This window comes from Panulirus ornatus, chromosome 17 (genome assembly GCF_036320965.1).
Source record: "Panulirus ornatus isolate Po-2019 chromosome 17, ASM3632096v1, whole genome shotgun sequence".
Classification (NCBI taxonomy): Eukaryota; Metazoa; Arthropoda; class Malacostraca; order Decapoda; family Palinuridae; genus Panulirus; species Panulirus ornatus.
Window position 1 is genome coordinate 51,996,871 of NC_092240.1, and position 20,997 is coordinate 52,017,867.

Below are 20,997 nucleotides of genomic sequence, written 5' to 3' on the forward strand. Positions count from 1 at the left end.
TCTCGCCGACCTTCGCTGCTTGCCACTTCCTGTGGAAATCACCCTTCCCTTATTTTTCTCCATCATGACATTGGCAAGCATTAAAACGACTTTTAGAACATCACTTGAAACAGGTATATCCTTGGTATAGACTTAGTGGACTCTCATCTCAAGCCATATGGAGTATATTCGTTGTCTGGGAACTATTTGACTTTATCAGCGCAAGTTTGGCAGCTTCGCCAACATGGCGTGAAGGGTCGAAAAGATTTCCGAGAACATAGTGAGTTTCTGATGTTCTTGATGAGAACTACACTGTGATGTCATATTCTATCTTAGGATGGTTTAGTATGTAATTGATACCAGATGGATGCAGAGCAATTCAAACAAACTGTTGGGTCCTGACGAGGCTGGTTTTTTTTTTTTTTTATTAAAGTGGAGAGCAAAGAGACATACGAATTGTGTGTGGTAAAAGTAGAGGATTTTTATTTAAAAAGTTGGTAAATATTTTGATAAGTGTATGCTTAAACGTTCTGTGATATTGCTTCAACTACGCGAATTGTCGTATCAATCCATTAGCTAACAGTCCTATTGAAGAGAGAATTTGCTTCATTCGAGGTTAAAACATTGGTCCTCGAGTACGTATTCATAACCTTGGGATGAGAAACCAGACGAATCTATTGATAAGTAGCGTATTAGATAGAGATCCTTGTCGAACCCTTTGCTAAATTCGAACACCTGTATATGATCGCCTCTAAACACCTTCTCTTTCCATAGCCAAAATGAATTTAAATCGTATCGTCAGCCCTGACACGATTTGCCTGGTAGTTCGCCTCTGTACTCTTATCATTTGTCTGTCTTTGCCCAATTAGGGTGATGAAAAAAGAACAGAATTCAAGATGGGGACACACCAATGGCTCGTATTCGCAGATTGGAAATCGAAAGCCTTGCCTATGAATTCAAGTTCTGCTCGCCTTTTTCACAGCTTTTGTGCAATCCTAAGTTAGCTTCAGGTCAACGGAGATTACTACAAGCAAGTCTTTTTCTTTTACCATTCTGTAGCCCAATGAAATTTGCATAGTACGCTTTTACTAACTGTCAGCGAGATGTAGAAGTGTGCACTTATTACCGAAATCCAATCGCCACCTCAGACCCATGGGCGTCAGTTTGTCTAGGTCAAATCATAAGTTACAGACATTCATTACCTCTTGTTTGATACTTTTGGTATCTGACAATGCCTATCAATCAACACCATTAGCATATATGAAAAATAGAAATGGTCCCAACATCCTTCAACGCGTTGACCAGATCTTAATAGAATACATCATGTATTAGGCCCAATCCTAATTTATTCAAGATCTATAAATTCATATCTCCGGTCTAGTCATAATTAGGTTAGGTCAGGTTTTACTAGTTCTTTTTTAGATGGGTTTGGTGATGTGGTTTTAATATTATGGCCAGAAACAACCATACGGTTCTCCAGCAGCCAAAGGAAATGCACCACCATTCTGCACTTCATGACTGGCTGGAAATAGGAATGTTAAACACACGCTCAAACCCATCACGCATGGCTGCCAGGGGCATTCGTGTTGACTCCCTATGGATATTCATTATTTTTTCATTATTTGTTTACTTATTTATTTATTTTATTTTTGCAGGACGCTGAATAATGAGGAATACTTTGATTACGGCCTAGCTACACATATACAATATGGCGCAGTGTCTTTTTGGTAGCCTTGCAGCGTATGCATTTATCAGTGTCGATTTATGTCTTTTGGTAGCCTAGCTACGTATTTCAAATGTTGCTTAATGTCTTTTTTGGTAGCCTTGCTACGTATTTCCAGTGTTGCTTACTGTCTTTTTTGGTAGCCTTGCTACGTATTTCCAGTGTTGCTGAATGTCTTTTTTGGTAGCCTAGCAACGTATTTATTTCCAACGATGCTCAGTGTCTTTTGGTAGCGTAGCCACGTCTGTAGACATATATATATTTTACTTATTCAAACCATGACTTGCGATCGTAAATATTTATTTTTTTCGACGTTATTGTGAATAAAAGTCCGTATCGGCTTCACGCTCTTGTCATTTCAGGGACACAGTGAGCCCTGAAGCGCTGAAGCAGTGGCCCTTCCTCCTCCTCCCATCCCTTCCGATTTCAAGTTCGACTCATTGCACTTCGGTGGCGAGTGCGAGATATCAACGGCTTTACTCTCATCTTCCCTGGGCATTTAAAGGGCGACATGGCCCGGAACCCACCCTCCCACGCCCCGTCCCTCAGACATACTAGAAAGAGGGAGCCCGCAACAGAATTGGCCATTTAAAAATAGAAAAAAAAAAGGCAATATCGTAAGGAATAGGGGCTCCACTTGAAATAGATTCGCATGGCATTGTTAAATGGCTCTCTTGGTTTTGGATCAGAAGCCGTGAGTAAGTGTGAATAATGTTCATTTAAACATTTGAAATGTATGAAGATTATTTGGTGATCTGCATGTGACATTTTCATGGTAGGAAGCCCCCCCCCCCTCAAGTTGCTCGCCCCAGGGAACTCATAACTCAGTATCCGGACCATGACATTTTTATGGTTAGCCCCCAAATAAGTTGCTCAACTCAGGGCTCACAGAACTCGGTATCCGGCTCTGTCTGTGCCACATTGGTTGCATGCTTCTGCAAGAGGAAGCACACACTGTGCGGTGCAGACAGACAGCGAACAAAATCATCAGCAACTGAATGCAAACTACTTAACATTTTTTTTTCTCAAATTACACATTTTTAAGGTAAATTCATGGCACTAGGAGACATTTGGGAAGGTTTTCATCATTCTGTTGATTTTTGCTGATGATACATCGCTGGTGGCTGATTCATGTGAGAAACTGCAGAAGCTGGTGACTGAGTTTGGTAAAGTGTGTGAAAGAAGAAAGTTGAGAGTAAATGTGAATAAGAGCAAGGTTATTAGGTACAGTAGGGTTGAGGGTCAAGTCAGTTGGGAGGTAAGTTTGAATGGCGAAAAACTGGAGTAAGTGAAGTGTTTTAGATATCTGAGAGTGGATTTGGCAGCGGATGGAAGCGGAAGTGAATCATAGGGTGGGGGAGGGGGCGAAAATTCTGGGAGCCTTGAAGAATGTGTGGAAGTCGAGAACATTATCTCGGAAAGCAAAAATGGGTATGTTTGAAGGAATAGTGGTTCCAACAATGTTTTATGGTTGCGAGGCGTGGGCTATGGATAGAGTTGTGCGCAGGAGGGTAGATGTGCTGGAAATGAGATGTTTGAGGACAGTATGTGGTGTGAGGTGGTTTGATCGAGTAAGTAATGTAAGGGTAAGAGAGATGTGTGGTAATAATAAGAGCGTGGTTGAGAGAGCAGAAGAGGGTGTTTTGAAATGGTTCGGTCACATGGAGAGAATGAGAGGAAAGATTGAACAAGAGGATATATGTGTCAGAGGTGGAGGGAACGAGAAGTGGGAGACCAAATTGGAGGTGGAAAGATGGAGTGAAAAAGGTTTTTAGTGATCGGGGCCTGAACATGCAGGAAGGTGAAAGGCGTGCAAGGAATAGAGTGAATTGGAACGATGTGGTATACCGGGGTCGACGTGCTGTCAATGGATTGAACCAGGGTATGTGAAGCATCTGGGGTAAACCATGGAAAGTTGTGTGGGGCCTGGATGTCGAAAGGGAGCTGTGGTTTCAGTGCATTATTACATGACAGCTAGAGACTTAGTGTGAACGAATGTGGCCTTTGTTGTCTTTTCCTAGCGATACCTCGCACACATATGAGGGGGGAGGGGGTTGTTATTTCATGTGTGGCGAGATGGCGATGGGAATGAATAAAGGCAGACAGTATGAATTATGTACATGTGTATATATGTATATGTCTGTGTGCGTATATATATGTATACGTTGAGATGTATAGGTATGTATATGTGGGTTTGTGGACGTGTATGGATATACATGTGTATGTGGGTGGGTTGGGCCATTCTTTCGTCAGTTTCCTTGTGCTACCTCGCTAACGCGGGAGACAGCAACAAAGTATAATAAATAAATGTATATATATATATATATATATATTATATATATATATATATATATATATATATATATATATATAGGAAGGAACAGAGAAGAGTCCAGGTGAGGATATTCCCTCAAGGCCGTCTTGTTCTAACGCTACCCGCTATCGCGGAAATGGCGATAGTATGAAAAAAAATATATATATATATATATATATATTATCAGTAGGTGATTTTAATTTGGTTACTGGTGTAGATCGCCCAGGGAGTTGGGCAAGCTGTTGAGGTCAGAGGTTTGGAAGGTCAGAGGTCAGAGAACGCGGGGCTACAGCTGTTTACAGAGCAACCGATGAACTGCATCATCAGGTTGCTGCTGACCCAGCCAGCAACTGCAAGGTCAGCTGTGACACTATGCTGCGCACTAGGACCATGAATTTCTCGGTGTCACACTATGTGGTTATGTGAGAGCATGTGGGGGTTATGCGACTCATGCGTATACCATACCACTATGTGGTTATGTGAGAGCATGTGGGGGTTATGCGACGCATGCGTATACCATACCACTATGTGTTATGTGAGAGCATGTGGGGGTTATGCGACGCATGCGTATACCATACCACTATGTGGTTATGTGAGAGCATGTGGGGGTTATGCGACGCATGCGTATACCATACCACTATGTGCGTATACTTCATACATCTCTTGTGTGATTATGTATATCAACTTTTATGGAAACGTATGTATTTTTTTCCCCCTTTTTGTATGTTTCTCTTTCCCGCTTCTGCGATGTAGCGCCACAAACTGATTCCTCGTGTGATAAAAATCTTGGTTCAGTTCCCTCCGTTCCCTCAGTTTTCGAAAATAAATGCTCAACGACGGTCCACGTTCCCAAGGTCAGGTCAGCCTGGACGTGCACTGCACACAGTAAGGGGCGCACCCTCACTGGACTGTGGACACCGAATAATCTGAGTTGTGAGTCTTGGTGGATGTGGCCATCTTCTCTTGCTTCCTGGCGCTACATCGCCGTTTCCTTTACTATACGCGTTACGTGATACTGTGTGGTGTAGGGTACTTGCACTGAGCCAATATCTAACCATAGGGAAACATCAGAATCCTTCAGTTAATGAGGTTGTTAACATCCGAACTAGCGCAACGCGGCCCACTGGGAAGAGAAAGGGACGGTCTGTACTGGTACCAGACGTGTACAGGGTCTCGTGACCCGCCCCGTTGTATTGAGTGGGTGACTGTGGGTGTAGGGTGTGTGGTGTGTGTGTGTGTGTGTGTGGTAACTTTGAATATGTGGTGCAGGATGGTCACTTTAACCCACAGAGGTTGCTGAACATTCGTAGACGAACCATAAGTAAGGTTATCTTAGTAAAGTGAAGATATTGTACAGTAGTTAAGTAAAGACGAGTGTTTGGAGGGGGGGTGGTATTTAGAAGAAGGAAAAGCGTATAGGACGGACAGTTAGTGGAGAGGGTGATGGGAGGATAGAGGGAGGAGGCTGGGTGCCTGGAACAGCCGCCCGGGGAGGAGGTTGGTGATTGTGCAGCTGTTCTTTGTGTGTGTGTGTGTGTGTGTGTGGTGTGTGTGTGCACAAAGTCCACCCTCCCACCGCTGATAAACCGTGTTGTCACCCTAAGGCTAACTGTCAAGGACTTTTAAGCTGGCCGGAGATGTTCACCGCAAGCATCACGTTTTTTGTTAACGCGTTTAAGATTCTTACTAAACGAGCCGATCCGTATGGTCACATGGGAGATGTGTCACACTTGTGACTCTTAACTGGTTATATATATATATATAATATATATATATATATTATATATATATATATATATATATATATATATATATATATACATAATATTATATATATAACTGACATGTTTCTCTCTTGTGTCTCCCCTGATGATGTGATTATTACACGAAAGTGCACTTGGGAACTTATCGTGTTTCATTTTCTCCGTGAACTCATAGGTACATATATATATATATATATATATATATATATATATATATATATATATATATATATATATATATATATATATATATATATCAGAGAGGGAAAGGCGGCAACCGGGCACATCCAATTGTCTGTCATGTGTAATGCACCGAAACCACAGCTCCCTATCCCACCCGGGCCCCCAGACCTTTCCATGGTTTATCCCGGACACTTCACATGCCCTCCTGGTTCAGTCTACTGACACAGAACAAACTACATCAGACTACCGCCAATCAACAGATCTCCATCATACCCCAGCGGTCCAATGCAATGGAAGTGGTGATCATAGTCTTGTATTTCCAGTGTCGGAGCAGAATCACCCTAACATACATTGATAACTTCCCCTCAAGCATTTCAAAGCTAAACCACAATTTCTCTGATATTTGTTGAATTTGATTCACTGTGTTCGCTTTAATCCTTCGTAGACTACTAACAGCTTTAAGCTTACAAAAAAAAAAGAAGGCGCGAATAAGGTTTGCGTGAAATCGTATGACGTGGCTGTGGTTAGCAAGCAAAAAAAGCAAAATACCCAAATAGAGAAAAGCCATAAGAGAATAAAAGAAAAATGATTGAATTAAGATTGAAAAAAAATGGCCCTTAATCGTTAACCATTTCCGGTAATTTCATATTTAATCAGTAATGATCATTATAGGAATTATTATACAATTGTTTCCATTTCGTTTTCTCCAACTGTCCAACCTTAACGGTGTATATATATATAAGCTAAGAGTAGTGTATATACTATACAAAATATATGCTGTCCTTATAGACATTACGTAAACATTCAATTTGTATAATGGTTAATTGGTTTATGTGGAATAACCCTTTCTTCTAAGTAGACGCCATGTAGTAAGCTCATGTATATTTAAAAATAGTAAATATATGTTGAAGTCAAAATCGTGTGGGAACCACCGGTAAGGCGAGAATGCAAGTCATGCGACCCAAATCCCCCCTTTAGTGGGGAAACACCCGCGGATTGCGAAGTTCCCAAAGCTCTCGCATAGACGTCTAAATCTCAATAGTCCCCACCTTACCAGATACCCCAGTACAATACCAAGCTACCATAGGTGGCAAAAAGGGGTTGTTATAAAGACGACCCTTTTGTCTGGGGGAGAGAGAGAGAGAAAGAACAAGAGACTGGGCCCAGATCCGCACGGAGTACGGGCGTGGCCATACTGGATCACACACACACACACACACACACACCCGGGGATTGGGGTAGGAGGTACACACCCCACCTTCCTCACTCCCTCCCCCGTAAACTCAGTCATCAACAGAGACGACCTCCTCCCTCCCTTCTTCCTCCCCAGACACCCCCCCTTCTCCTTTATGTTTGGGGGGGGGAGGTTGTTGTGGGTGCTGATATGCCAAACCAATAAGCATTTTGATTCCATATTCACGTTTCTGTTATGCGTTGTTGAACTGGTCGTTGCTGCGTGGTAGCATCCCCAGCTGCACTTGCCTGCGGGGAAGTTTAGATGGACGCCAAAATGCTTTTCGAAAGCTATTTATCAATTGGCATCGTATTTTTGGAATTCTCTTCTCGTATGTTACTGGCTATACTAACTCTCTGTAAGAATAGAGGAGATTCCCTTCCTCCGTCATATTTCTTCCTTCTTCAATGCAACCACATAAAAAAAACAGGAAAGTAAAGGCAAATAGAAAAAAAATATATAAATATATCCCCCCCTTAATGTAAGAAGTAGTACCATACTGGCGACCAACCTTTGTAAGCTCAAGGTATCCCGGATGCTACAAACATTTCAAGTAAATAAACAAAATAATGCCTTGAAATATCAAAAAAAAAAAGGCTTAGACAAACAATATTATCAAGAATAATTTTTGTCTCTTATTAAAGTCCTTAACAAAGAGTAACGAACATGAACGTAACAGAATTTATAATTTTATTGTCCTGGAAAGGTCTGTGTTATTGATGGGGTTTGGTAACATTGTCGTCGCTGTGGCCAGTACTCGCTCGCCAGCCATTGAGGGAAGACGCGTGCGTGTGTTCTCCCGCCAAGTCGCATTTTAAAACCCTATTGTCGGTTAGTTCTGAGTGTTGTCATTCAATTTGATAATGTCCATGATGGAAGTGTGGTAAAGCAGTCCCCGATTGTGAAACTATCGGGTTGATATTGTGAAGGAGAGGCAGGTGAAAATAATGTTCAATTCTCCCCCCCTATATTCAAGGTAGCTCCTGTGGTATTTTGTGAAAGTCTATTTTACTCGCTGGTCATGACGATCAGGTGTTAACTAATGCATACATCGTCGTTAAATGTCACGGTAATGATAGCCTGTGAACTACAACCATGATGGTTGGCTAGACGCGCGTCGTCCAATGGTTGGAAGATGGGGCAGGATTTGGACGCTATTGCGAGGGATTCTGGCTTGCAGAATTATCGTAAAGGTGGCAGTGGGATCGGTTTGAAAATGGAGGTCTTGTTGCTAAGGCCTTGTTTGGTTGTGGGTTAGGAAGGTGGACGTGTAGCGTTCGTGTCTGGTCGACAATGATACAGCGGAATATTTCGAATCTATTGGGTATAATTGTGATCCTAAGTCCCCCTTGTACTTTCCCTAACCCATCACCTAATCCTGATATGATTATCACCAGCCTTCATCTCTTTTATTTCCCTTCATCCATTTTAAGCTTCTCCCCCCATCCCCCTCTCACACCGTGGGATCCAACCATATTTGTTCCTTGTTACCAACCGATGATTTTTAGTTTTAATTATTAATTATTAGAAACCTCACCCTCGAGTTTAAGACTTGAATTATATCTTATCTTAAATACCGAACGAAGTCGGCAGCGGTAACGTGTTATCTGACGTGTGTTTATAATGCGGCAGTGGCAAGAGACTTGATTAAATATATATAAAAGCACGACCCTCTTCCCCTTGCCCCATGGCACCTCGCTCCAAGATGGTTCGAGCAGTCATGTTCGACAATTATATACTTGCCTCTGCGGACGATGCTGAAAAACATGGTTTTTCTTTCCATTTTGTGAACGTATTTGGGCCAAACACGATGTTAGAAAATGTCATTAATAAGTTAAGAGACAAAGTGGGGTTGAACAACTTGTAACTATATTGTATTAGTAATGTAAGTTATTAGCATTATGGTTGTAACATCGTCTTAGCCTGTTGAAGGATATGGTGTACGGAGAATATATATATATATATATATATATATATATATATATATATATATATATATATATATATATAAGCTCTTTATGTTCATCGTGTGACATATGTCAGTCATTGGTACTGAAACGTTTTGCTTACAAAGCCAGTGTTACGTCCCATTTCACTTTGAAGTCGTTTTGATTTTCTTGTTTCTTCTTCTCTGAACAGACATAAGGTTAGGCGTCATGTTGATTTATGAATCATTTGACTCTGGTTGATTTGGTAGGCAAGTATGTACTTCGGGGCCAACACTTTATTTTTCATATGGTTTTTAAAGATTTTTTTCTTACATTTCATAAAGGATTATATGGATTTAGAGGTATTTTGGGGTTGCTGCTTAATGTAATTAGTCGAGACGATACCTTTCCACACATGGCATGCAGTTTAATGAAGAGAACTGTGATTTGGTCCTTCACACAAACTCGCACCAGTTTTGATAAACTAGCGATATAAATCTAAATGGGAGAATTATGTTAGGGTTTTGATCCGGTAGTTGTAATGTATATTTATGATACATACGATGAATATTAATTACGTTTGTCCCTGTTACAAGAAATTTATTTCTGCTTACCGTGGGAATTTTACTAGCATTACAGATAGGCAGTTTTTAATACAAGCTGACCCTCTGTATAATTTTTGTACGCATAACTTTTTTTTTCATAATATGGTCGTGGAATGTCATCAGACTATAACTCCTTTTCATATATAACCTTAGAGATCGTTGGTTTGTGAAATCGAAGTTGTAAAGTGGCATACAACCTTTGTAAATTGTAAATGAATTAAAAGCTGATCTGAAATGTAAACGCCGTCAGCCGCCCGCCACAGCCAACGCTCTGAGTGGGGCGTGTGTAGCCGCGCCCACCACATCCGCTGACCACATCTTCCCATATTAATGTCTCGTTATATACGTTAGACAGGATTCCATTACTGTGTTACAGGATGTGTTGCGAAAGAAAGGTCAGCTAAAACCGCGTTACGTTACTTTAAATGACTATACTCATGAGTTTTGTTTCTTCAGCTGTTAGAAGTAAAACGGAAAGAGAAAACGTATTCATCGTTCTTGGATTAGACATAAAAGAAACAGCTGATGGTCCTGGTGGGGATATAGAAGGGAAATAGGTATCCACAGCTTGTAGACGTGTAATGGTCTTGTCCAGCGCTTGGAACGAAACCCCGCAACCCACTCACAGACCCCCCATGGGGGGGGACTCCTCCTCCTCCTTCCCTCCCGGTCAGCCAAGGCGACGACGCCATGTGGACCAGCAACATCCCAGCACCCTGGTCCCATCCCGTCCCGTTTCGTATCCCATCCCTCCCCCAGTATAGGTTATCCGCATCATCATCATCACAACGGTGAGCGAACTGACCATACACTAACTACATTACACCGCCACATACACTGACTACATTACACCGCCACAAACACTGACTACATTACACCGTGTGACCAAACCCCTACCTTACCTCTGCCAGGGCGGTTCTGGTTGTAGGTGTGTGGAATTCCAAAGCCGAGCACATCCAGGAAATGCGTCATAACACTCCAGGATGTGGGAACACGGCGATAAGAAGAGGAAGGTTTGGAAGGCCCCTTGTTTCCCGGTCAGGGACAAAGATTGAATATCTGCGTCTGTTTTTGATGCCTCTCTCTCTCTCTCTCTCTCTCTCTCTCTCCGTACATTTTATGTACGATTTTTTGTATTATATACACGTACGTGACTGTATATGTGGCACGTCGCACCACCCCAAGCCATGGCGAGGAGCAAGGGGAAATGAGCAGCAGCCGAGGAAATTTTTTCTTGGCAAGTTATTATTGTTATTATTAGACGTAGGTTTTTCTCTTTTTTTACAAATTTGTGTTAAATGGATAAGCTCGTTTGTATATGAGGTATTATAATTTTTTGTTTCAAAATCATGGGTTGGTTTGAGTGATGTGTATGTAGTTTATATATAATATATATATATATATATATATATATATATATATATATATATATATATATATGATGGTCTGTTTCTGGTTGTATGTTGTGGATGTGGACCTTCCAACGTAGTGCATATCGAGGAATGGGGGGGGGGGGGGGGGGCTTTGCAAGGCCGCTCGAGACGTGTCTGGAAATGTAGTGAGGTTGAAGTGGGTGGTTGTGGTGGTGTTGTTATATTTGTCAAGTGGTTGATTGTTCCCACTAACGAGGGTGTGTTAAGCCGGAATTCCTCACACAAACACACACACACACACGTTCTTACTACACACACTTCATTGCGCTGCTGAACGTAGTTAGTTTTTTTTTTCTTCTGGAGTAACACTGATTTGAAAAGACTCGTCACGAGAAGAAAATTATGTGGTTTAGCTATATATATATATATATATATATATATATATATATATATATATATATATATATATATATGAGGCTCTTCAGGGTAGACGTTGCAAGTGCAAAAACATTTTAAAGGACGAGAGAGAGAGAGAGAGAGAGAGAGAGAGAGAGAATATTGCATGAAAGCCATTTAGTTTTAATGAGGATGTAAAATGATTCTGGGCGTCACTTTTGCTTTTTTAAGTGTTTGTAGTACGGGAGAGGTTTTTTTTTTTTTTTTTTTTTACACTATGGCATCGGGTTCATGAATATTGCTTGCGTTTGACGTCGATATATTCGTGTATCATACCTTGACCTGTTATATACTTGCGACATCTTTTAATTAAGATAGGCGTCCATATCTCAAAGGGGCGAGGATTGGATGATACAAATGGGTTAGCTTATCTGGGACCCGTTTCCCGGTCGGCGATATGTCGCAAGTCCAATGTCACGTCTGTGCTTCATGTGTTGTTGCATGTTTTGGTCCAGATATTTATGGCTGTACGTGGTCGTATGGTTCCTTTACTCTCTCCGCCTGGGGACGAAAAAAAGAAAAAAGAAATACTCAGGCCGTTGAACTTTCAGTTGTATTTGACGACTCTTAAGTAGGTTTTTAAGTCATTCAGTTGCGATGGATGTGTGTGTGTGTGTGTGTGTGTGTGTGTTTAGGGTTCATATCCTTATGTTGTGTTCGGTGAACTGCCCTAGGTGTAGGAGTAGAACAGACTTCACGGTGAACTATTACTTGAACTAATAAAGCATGTTAAACCTCATTGCGGCACAGAGAGTAAAATGTAAGGAGATTTGGTACCTAAAACCCACACCCGGCAACATTTTCTTTTGACTTCCGTACGTCTTATTTATATACCCTCGCATGCTGTCGGTTCTCGAGTTCCTGCACACACACACACACACACACCACACACACACACACACACACACACACACACCTGGTGTGGGTAAGGATGTGTGTGTGTGTGTGTGTGTGTACTTACCAGTTGGAGTAAAGACATGGTACATTTATAGTGTTAAAAGACGGGACGCGTGTAAAACCATCAACACGTAACAAACAAATGGTTATGACACACACACACACACACACACACACACACACACACACACGTAGCCGACTCCACTTTTTTGTGTATGGATTACGATGCGCAAGATGAAACCTAGGATGCGTGAAGGCATTAGACTGTTATATAAGAGTACTCTGGCTTAAGTAATTCTGGGCGCGTACGAGAGATTGTACTCTGTGTGTGTGTGTGTGTTGTGTGTGTGTTTCGCTTTCAAGTCGCAGACAGAACCGGTTAGAATATAAATTTTTGGCGGTTGGTGGTGTGTGATACACTAGGCTTGCAGGCATGATATTTGGAACGAATCGTAGAGGAGAGAAATCCCGTCGTAATATTAAAAGAGAAAAGGAATTTGTGTTCTTATAATAGGCGTTCAGCTTTGATATGAAGCATCTGGCCTGGTAAGGAAGAACGGGGAACGTGGAATGGAACTCAAGTCGAAACGTGTGCTGTCCTTTTACATAGAACTGTTCGCACACGTTTGAGACGCAAGCACGCACCTTGTAGGTACATTAGAATTACCACGCCCACAGGCACACATGCATTTAGGTCGGGCATGACGGTATATACAGTATTTGTTCCCCAGGGTAAAGCAAAGTTTGAGGTGTGTACTCTCGATCGACCGATTCGGGACTTGAGTTGGGTGCGTGTCGTGATCTTATTTTTGTATTTGTATGTTCTATTTTCTCTCTGGTATCACGTTTTCCTCGTTTGATTAGTTTTTTGTTTTTCTAGTGGGTAAGTTTGAAATAGTTTTGTGTTTATGTTTTAAGTGCAGAGAGGCTTGTGTTGACGATAATGATGTTGGAACTTGGTAAACGGTATATATATATATATATATATATATATATATATATATATATATATATATATATATATATATATATATATACACTTTCGGACACAATTAGGGCTTGTCTTAATGATTCATTACTGGGGATAATGATGCGTAGTATTACAATGACGGTTGAAGTACGTTATGTTAAAAGTAGACCTTGTCGGGGAAAAGCCTTTACGTACATTATTTTTTTTTATTGGATTTATTTCTATTAATATTATGAATAAATCATTCGTCAGGAAAAGAATGTATTGGGTGAGAAACGTAGTTTGTGTTTTTGAGACGCTAAACGAATTCGTTTTATTTATTATGTTCAGTTGTATTCATGACACTGAAGAGGCATTGTTATGTGGCTAAATGAGAGCAGGTTTCGTTCACGGCGCTACCTCGATCAGTTGAGAAACACAAGACATCCTCAGAAAGTCTATATCGAAGATGGTGGTGGTGGTCGTTTGGTGTTTTGCCCGTGTCCCTGATCGATAGCCACCCAGCTCATTGTTGGAAGGCAGTGTAGGCGCCTGGGTTCGGCTAGGTGCTAGGAGGAAGGGTAATGGATTTCTCAGTGTGCAGAAGCAGATCGAAGATGGACATGGCGGAGGGAAGAGAGAGGAAGAGCGTGTTCAAAGGTATTGATCTCTGTGGCTAATTTATCGTGCACTCAGAACCCTATCCTTGCGGGCTGCGGCGGGGCAAAATAAGATGATACGCCATTGTAAGGAGGAAGGTGCAAGATCCTGAGAGAGAGACTCGGTGATTGAAACATAGATTACACAACGAGAAAAAAAGAAGTGGGAACAAGTATTGTAAACATCTTTGAATAAATAATCTAGACATTGACTGGGTAAGTGAATTTTATTGGTGTGAACATGAGTGATGGGAATACGTATACGTATATAGCAATTTTTGTTTTCCAAGTATGCGAAGTGTAACAGCTGTGGGTGAAATGCTCGCTCGTGTCTTTATAAGAATCGTCTCGGAACTCACGTATTTTTACTTTAGTCAAGGATGTAATGTTGCTGGGTGTTGGTTGTTGTGGCTTTGTTGGCAATGTTTGCATTTTGGTGTGTTGGATCGGTGTTAGAGACGAGGTAGTTGTGTGTGTATATATAGGAAGGAAGCCAACAGACACCCACGTCTAAGTGTTTTAAGGGTAAAGGTGTCTGTGTGTGTGTGTGTTTGGTGGTGGTGAAGAGTATTCGGTGATGTAAAATACTTCGTGTAATTTCTGCAGTACGATAATGCATATCGTGTCATTTTAAGTTCGGTACGAATCTTGTGCATTTAATAATATAATTCGCGTCAGTTCTCTCCTCGTTTGCCCCGTAATTTAGCGGTAATTTAAGCTTGCGAAATTGTAATCTTGGAGTAAGCTTGTTCCGTCCTGTTTATGCTTAAATAACTGTTGCAAGCTATTGTAGTGATTTATATGAATGTTAAATGTATTAGATTGTACTACAAATCGTCTGCCATGATATTAATAGCTTTAATCTTCCTTCGACATCTTTAAAAGGTCCGGTAAAGAGATTGTAGTGGACTTTTCTTCGATTTAAATATACCGATTCTGTCTTTTTGAGTTGCACTTTTAATTTCTTGCAATATACCGGTACTGAGTCAGGGTTTTGTGTATGTTGTGCTTATGGTCCGTAAGGCAAACACGGAAATATAAGAGTATGGGCTATTTTTTTTATTTTATTTGCTGTAGTTTGTCCTAGTGTGTTGTGTATTGTATATCCTCCACAGACACTTGGTGTGTGTGTGTGTGTGTGTGTGTGTGTGTGTGTGTTGACGTCATATGTGAGTTACGTCAGAGTTAATACCACGAGACAAAGGATGTGGTAGACCAAGAAAAGACGACGTCATTGTCTTCCTAAGTAAGGAGGGGAGGCATTTATATTGGAGGCCACGAACCCCGATTTGTAGGGGGTTCGTTAGGGGGGGTGGATTTTTTGTTTCCTTCATAGATCTTGTAATTGTTGTTGATTAGATAGCGTTACTGATATGGACGCGCTTAGCCTAGTGGCATTGCATTACTGCCATGGACGTGCTTATATGATGTTAATCTGGCATGGGCGTGCCTATGCGTTCATATGCCTAGTATGGGCTGGCTGGCATGGACGTGCCTAGCTTTAGTGGGTGCGTGGGCGTGGCTTTATGGTTCTGCTGACGTGCCTAGCTTTATAGCGTTCTGTGGCGTGCCTGCTAGTGGCGTTGGCATGGCGTGCCTAGCTTTGGACGTGCTTATATGGGTTCTGGCATGGCGTGCTAGCTTATATGGCGTTGCTGGCATGGACGTGCCTAGTTATAGGGCGGGCTGCGATGGACGTCCCTAGCTTATAGTGGCGTGTGCTGCTGGCATGGGCGTGCCTAGCTTATAGTGGCGTTGCTGGCATGGACGTGCCTAGCTTATAGTGGCGTGCTGGCATGGACGTGCCTAGCTTATAGTGGCGTTGCTGGCATGGGCGTGCCTAGCTTATAGTGGCGTTGCTGGCATGGACGTGCCTAGCTTATAGTGGCGTGGCTGGCATGGGCGTGCCAAGCTTAGTGGTATATCGTCTCTGGCATGGGCGGGCCTAGCTTAGTTCGAGGTCTCGCTCCCTGTGTGGGATGCGGGGGAACCGTGTCTGGTCGTAGAGCTATTTTTTTTTTTTTTTTACCTTGTTTATGGTCAGGGAAACATGTTAGCAACCACTGTTATTTTCCGAAACCTTGATCTTCTCCATGTAATGTGTTCCAGAATGCCGATCTTTTCCTTGTATAGTGGTTTCCGAAATACCGAATCTTTATTCTTCAGTTTTCGTACGCATTATATATATATATATATATATATATATATATATATATATATATATATATATATATATATATAGCAGTTTTGTGACAGCCGTTAAGCCTACGTGGGTTAAAATAGCTTCATATATAAATGATGAAGTGTTGGACTACCATTCTTATTTTTTTTTTAATAATTTCGCGAAAGACTTAGAATTTAGGAAATCATGGCTGACAAACCTCGTTTTATTTTGTAATACATCGTGGCTGTACTGTGGTTAGACCTCCAGAGACCCAGCTCTTTGGCTCTGTAATTTTGATATTGTACCACACAAAACTCTTTTAAAGACTTAAAGAAGTTGATGGGAGTTCATAGATCAAACCACTTGGTGGTGGTGGGGGTTGAGGGGGAGAATTTTCGCGTCTTGTATGTGTTTTTGAGGCCACGGCTGTGTGGAGGCGAGGGAGGAGGGGGAGGATGTGAAAGTTGTGGGTATTGTGAGGGTTTGTTTGACCTTGTCCTACAGAGGAAAGGTCATTTCGTGGTCTCTTCCCCCCCCCCCCCGCAGGAAGTGTAGGAAATGGGGTGGGTAGCAGATAAGGAATTGCAATAGATAAGACTACGCGGCAAGGCAGAAGGCTGGCAGGCATTTGAGGAGAGTAGGTAGGCAGGGAGGCCCAGTGTTAGCAGTGTAGACTGGCGTTTGGCTGTAACTAACCTCTGTAACCTCGTCTATGTACCGCGCTGTAGCGAAGCGTTTTCTGCACTTTCTCCCGACCTGTTCGTGTGTCTCGACCTTCGAGTGTGTTCCTCCGCTACTGAAGCGGACTCATCCTGTCTGATGGGCCAACCACCTGTCTCTCAGGTGGTGTTTTGGATGGGAAGGGAGTCGATGGTGTGGGATTGTGACGATGGCCGGGTCGGTCGGGCAAGTGATGGGTGTTGCACGCTCATGTCAAGGATTTGGTGATTGGGAGGTCGTAATGATTGGTGATTGTGGCGAGAGGCCGTGGTGGTGGATAGATCTGTTTGGGGGAGGATAGAACAGATGGCAGGGGGGGTTTATAAGTGTCGAGTGCGTGGTCGTGTCTGAGCAGGTGTTTTTGGTGAGGGCGTTGGCGAGAGGCACAGATGGACGATTGTGGAACAGGTGGTTTGGGTAGTGATGCAGGTGGGGGGAAGGGAGGAGGTGGGTCGTCGGTGGGGGAGGGGCTGAGATGAGTCACAATTGGGGGGGTGGCGGCGGTGGGGGAGATGAGGTAGGTGTAGTGGTGGAGGAGGAGGAGGGGTGGTGGGGCTATGTACCTGTGGAGGGAGGGGGAGAAGTGGATAGTCTTGGTTGTGTGGGTGTGGAGGAGTGGTTGTGTGGGTGTGGAGGAGTTTCATTTGTCAGGGTTAAGGTGACTTCGACTTGGCTATCCATCTGTTTTTAGTCTTAACTCACAAAAAATAGGTTTCATATCTTTTCAGTGTTATTTTTGGTTTCCATGTCTGTTCAATGCGTTATTTTTTCCCCCTTTTTTTTATTGTAGTCAGTTTTAAGGGAGGGGAAGAGAATGGAGTAGTGGAGAGAGCTTTTCGTACCTAACGTAACCCCGCACGTTGTCACAAGGTTCCCTGATGGGGGTGAGTGGGAGCACGCGCCACTTGCCACGCCATGCCATCATAGCACCGTTGTGTTTTGCCTTTTATCCAGCCAGACATTATTTATCAACACTTCCATATTTATGAACATGTCCATCGGCCGTTGGTTTCCTTGGGAACGGGATTCGACTCGTGGAGGTTCATGGAGAAGGGTGGTCCAGCGCTGGACTAAATTAGACGTTGATGTCATTATGGCGGTAGACTTAGGGCGTTGTGGTCGAAGTCTGGGTTGACCTACCCGATGTCAGATGGTGGCTGGGATTGTCATTCATTCATTCACGTCCGCACAAGAGGAAGTGAAGGTCTTTCTGGATTAATTATATGACTTTAACAACATTTATGCCATCTAGATATTGTTGTAATGTCACACAGTTTCACAACAGAGCTCAATCACATGTGGTATACCTCACTGTAGTGGTGACACAAGCTGTTGTGGCGAGTCTGTAGCAGGTTTCACAATTGTGGAGTTACCGTGTGGTAGAAGCGATGATTGACGAGGCCCAACTGGTGATTCTGATTGGTTAGCTCGTGGGTGCTGGTGCTGGACTCGTAATTAAGCTGGTGATTGTTGAAGAGTCGTCTTGATGGAGTTGGGCTAATGAGATGGAGTGGTGAGATGGAGTGTCATGTGTGAGGGTTAGACAATAACCATTTGTCGGGAGAGATTGCGGAATGGCCTAGTGATAAGCCAGTTGTGGTACACAGTTGTTAATTGATAATAGTATTACTGCAATTGTCGGTGAAGTACTTGATATTTTGTAGATTTAAGTTTTTAATAGTCAAATCCATCAGGGATATTATGTTGCTCTTACGTTGTATACATACCGCAAGCATTGATAAGTGCTGAATGACAAGGCGCTATTTTATTATTATTATTATTATTATTATCGTGATCATAAGGGAACCCCAGGACCCGTTTCGTGGTAACCTTGCAGCTTCGAGGCTAAACCCAGTGGAGATGGGAAACATAATTCATATTTTTTCCCCCGTCCATTGACGGTGGTATAGGGTCGTTGATGGAGTGTAAGAAACCACTAATGGTTCTTCTGTACTGGCGGATTAGATAATTTTCGATAAATATATTCCTGGTAGTGCATTTGGATTGACATTTAGCTGTTCTTTAATTGTCACTTTTTTTCCCCACCTTATTTTTACGGTTTGAATAATGTCAATGTTCCATTTGATGACATGGCGGGCGTCATGGAGAATAATGCAGGGACATGGGGTCCTCCTCCTCCCCTTAAGGCGACAGACCTGCAGCTGCACCAGCTTATGGCCAGAGACGCTTGACGGGGACGGGATGGGACATTGTTGAAGGACATGAGCCATGTTCAGGCTACGTCTGGCATGACTTCGCAACTAGCTCATGAAAGACTCTGTTGCCCCTTTTCAGGGCTTCATTTTGCCATATCAGTTATATATATATATATATATATATATATATATATATATATATATATATATATATATATAATATATATCAGGAACCTACCTGGTCGAGGTCACACTGTGAGTGAAGTCATCATTGGCATGGCTGTATCATTGCGAGGACAGCAGAGTTTACTGATAATGCTTTGCCCTTCATGATTACCCTTATAATACCATCTCCAGCATCATCCATTACTGTTGATTTCGAATTGTCATCACCCTTTCTATAAATGTCTCCTGCATGCTATTTGTAAAGACTTTCTTTAATTGAAAAACATTAGATGCATATGAGGTATTGGTAATAATTGTTCCTCGGGATAGTGGTTAAAGCTAATTACTTACCCTTTGATAATTAAAATAGGAAATCATGAAGGAAAATGGGGCTTCTGGTCCTGTTGGCAGAGAGAATCAAGGTTATTTGGAGGAAGTTCCTTGCACCAGATGTACACGACTGTTGCATGGCACACACACTCAGAAGTGTGGTGTAGTGACAATACTTTCAAAAACCCACATAGCCCCATAGTGGTGTGTTTGACACTTGTTTGCCATGTCCCGCATTAGTGAGTAGTGCTAGGAACTAAGAAAGGCTCCTTTGCTCACATTTGTATATTTATATTATTCCCTCAGGATCCTATTCATGAAAGGGCCTGGAATTACTCCAGAACCCCTTTTCCAGATGTTCTAAGGTTGCACTACTTCCAGTTGCAGAGAAATAATGGACTTTGGAGTGAGAGGCTCTTTAAAGAAATTTAGTTCCAATAATACAGCCTTGCCAAAGGCGGCTCTTCACTTGCCCTAAAACGTGGCATAGGCAAAGTCACAATTAGTTCAAGCGCAAAAGGTTCCATTTTCAGTGAATTCACAGATTTTAAAGTCTAATTAATGCCTTTTGGTGTTGGGTTGCGATACTGAAGACAAAATAGATGTTGAAAATGTCTTTTAAGGATGATGGAATGCTAAAAAAACTACTTTGAGTTGGATTATTGTTTAGCAACTTCAGTTTCATTGTCATTTCTTATGTAATGATTTCACCCAGTTTAAATCTATCTAAAGTCACCAGAAGTAGTATTCATTTAACCGTATGCAAATGGAAAAGGCATTGGATGTTAGGATTAATGTGAAAAATGATCTTTAGTGGATTTAACATTAAAAGCTGCCATTTTTCTTGATTTTCACCACTTTTGACATTTTTTAAAGATTCAGAATGTTGCTCAAGTGAGAGCCATGTTGATTTTTGTGAGACCTTGGTTACCACATTGCTTATGCATGTTCATTTCTTTCTTTTCATGTGTCATATACTTGTAACCTTGCCTGGAGGCTCTTCATAGGTGCTCAAGTCTTTTCTTTCTCTCCTGACAGGTACCAGGACAAGTCCCAGTCATGTCTACCCCTACTGTCATTGTGGCCACTGAGAACCTTCCCCCAGGCACCTGCACAGTCTGCAGGGTTAGTATTTATTTTGTTTAACCTTGTGTATCCATAGATGTAATAAATTCATTGTGTCTGTCGCCTTAAGCATGACTTTTGTCATGAATGCACTTGGTATCACGGATTTACTTTTCCTGTACTTGATTAGCTGAAAATGCCACTTCATTGGTGGCATCTTTTGACCGACAGATTTGTCCCATGACGTGATTACTCTTTCAGTAACTCAATTTGACCTGTCCCCTTCAGATGACCTTAAATAATCTTGGCTGAGGAATCACATGGTTTCAGTAGA

The 20,997-nt window shown here is 42.1% G+C and overlaps 1 long non-coding RNA gene across 1 annotated transcript; it reads left to right on the top strand.

Moving 5' to 3' along the window:
- The first annotated feature begins 7,971 nt into the window (after nt 1-7,971).
- On the top strand, nt 7,972-20,723 carry LOC139754760 (uncharacterized). Its single transcript, XR_011713945.1, has 2 exons — nt 7,972-8,027; nt 20,637-20,723. It is a non-coding gene; the product is annotated as an uncharacterized lncRNA (long non-coding RNA).
- Nucleotides 20,724-20,997: the final 274 nt, after the last annotated feature.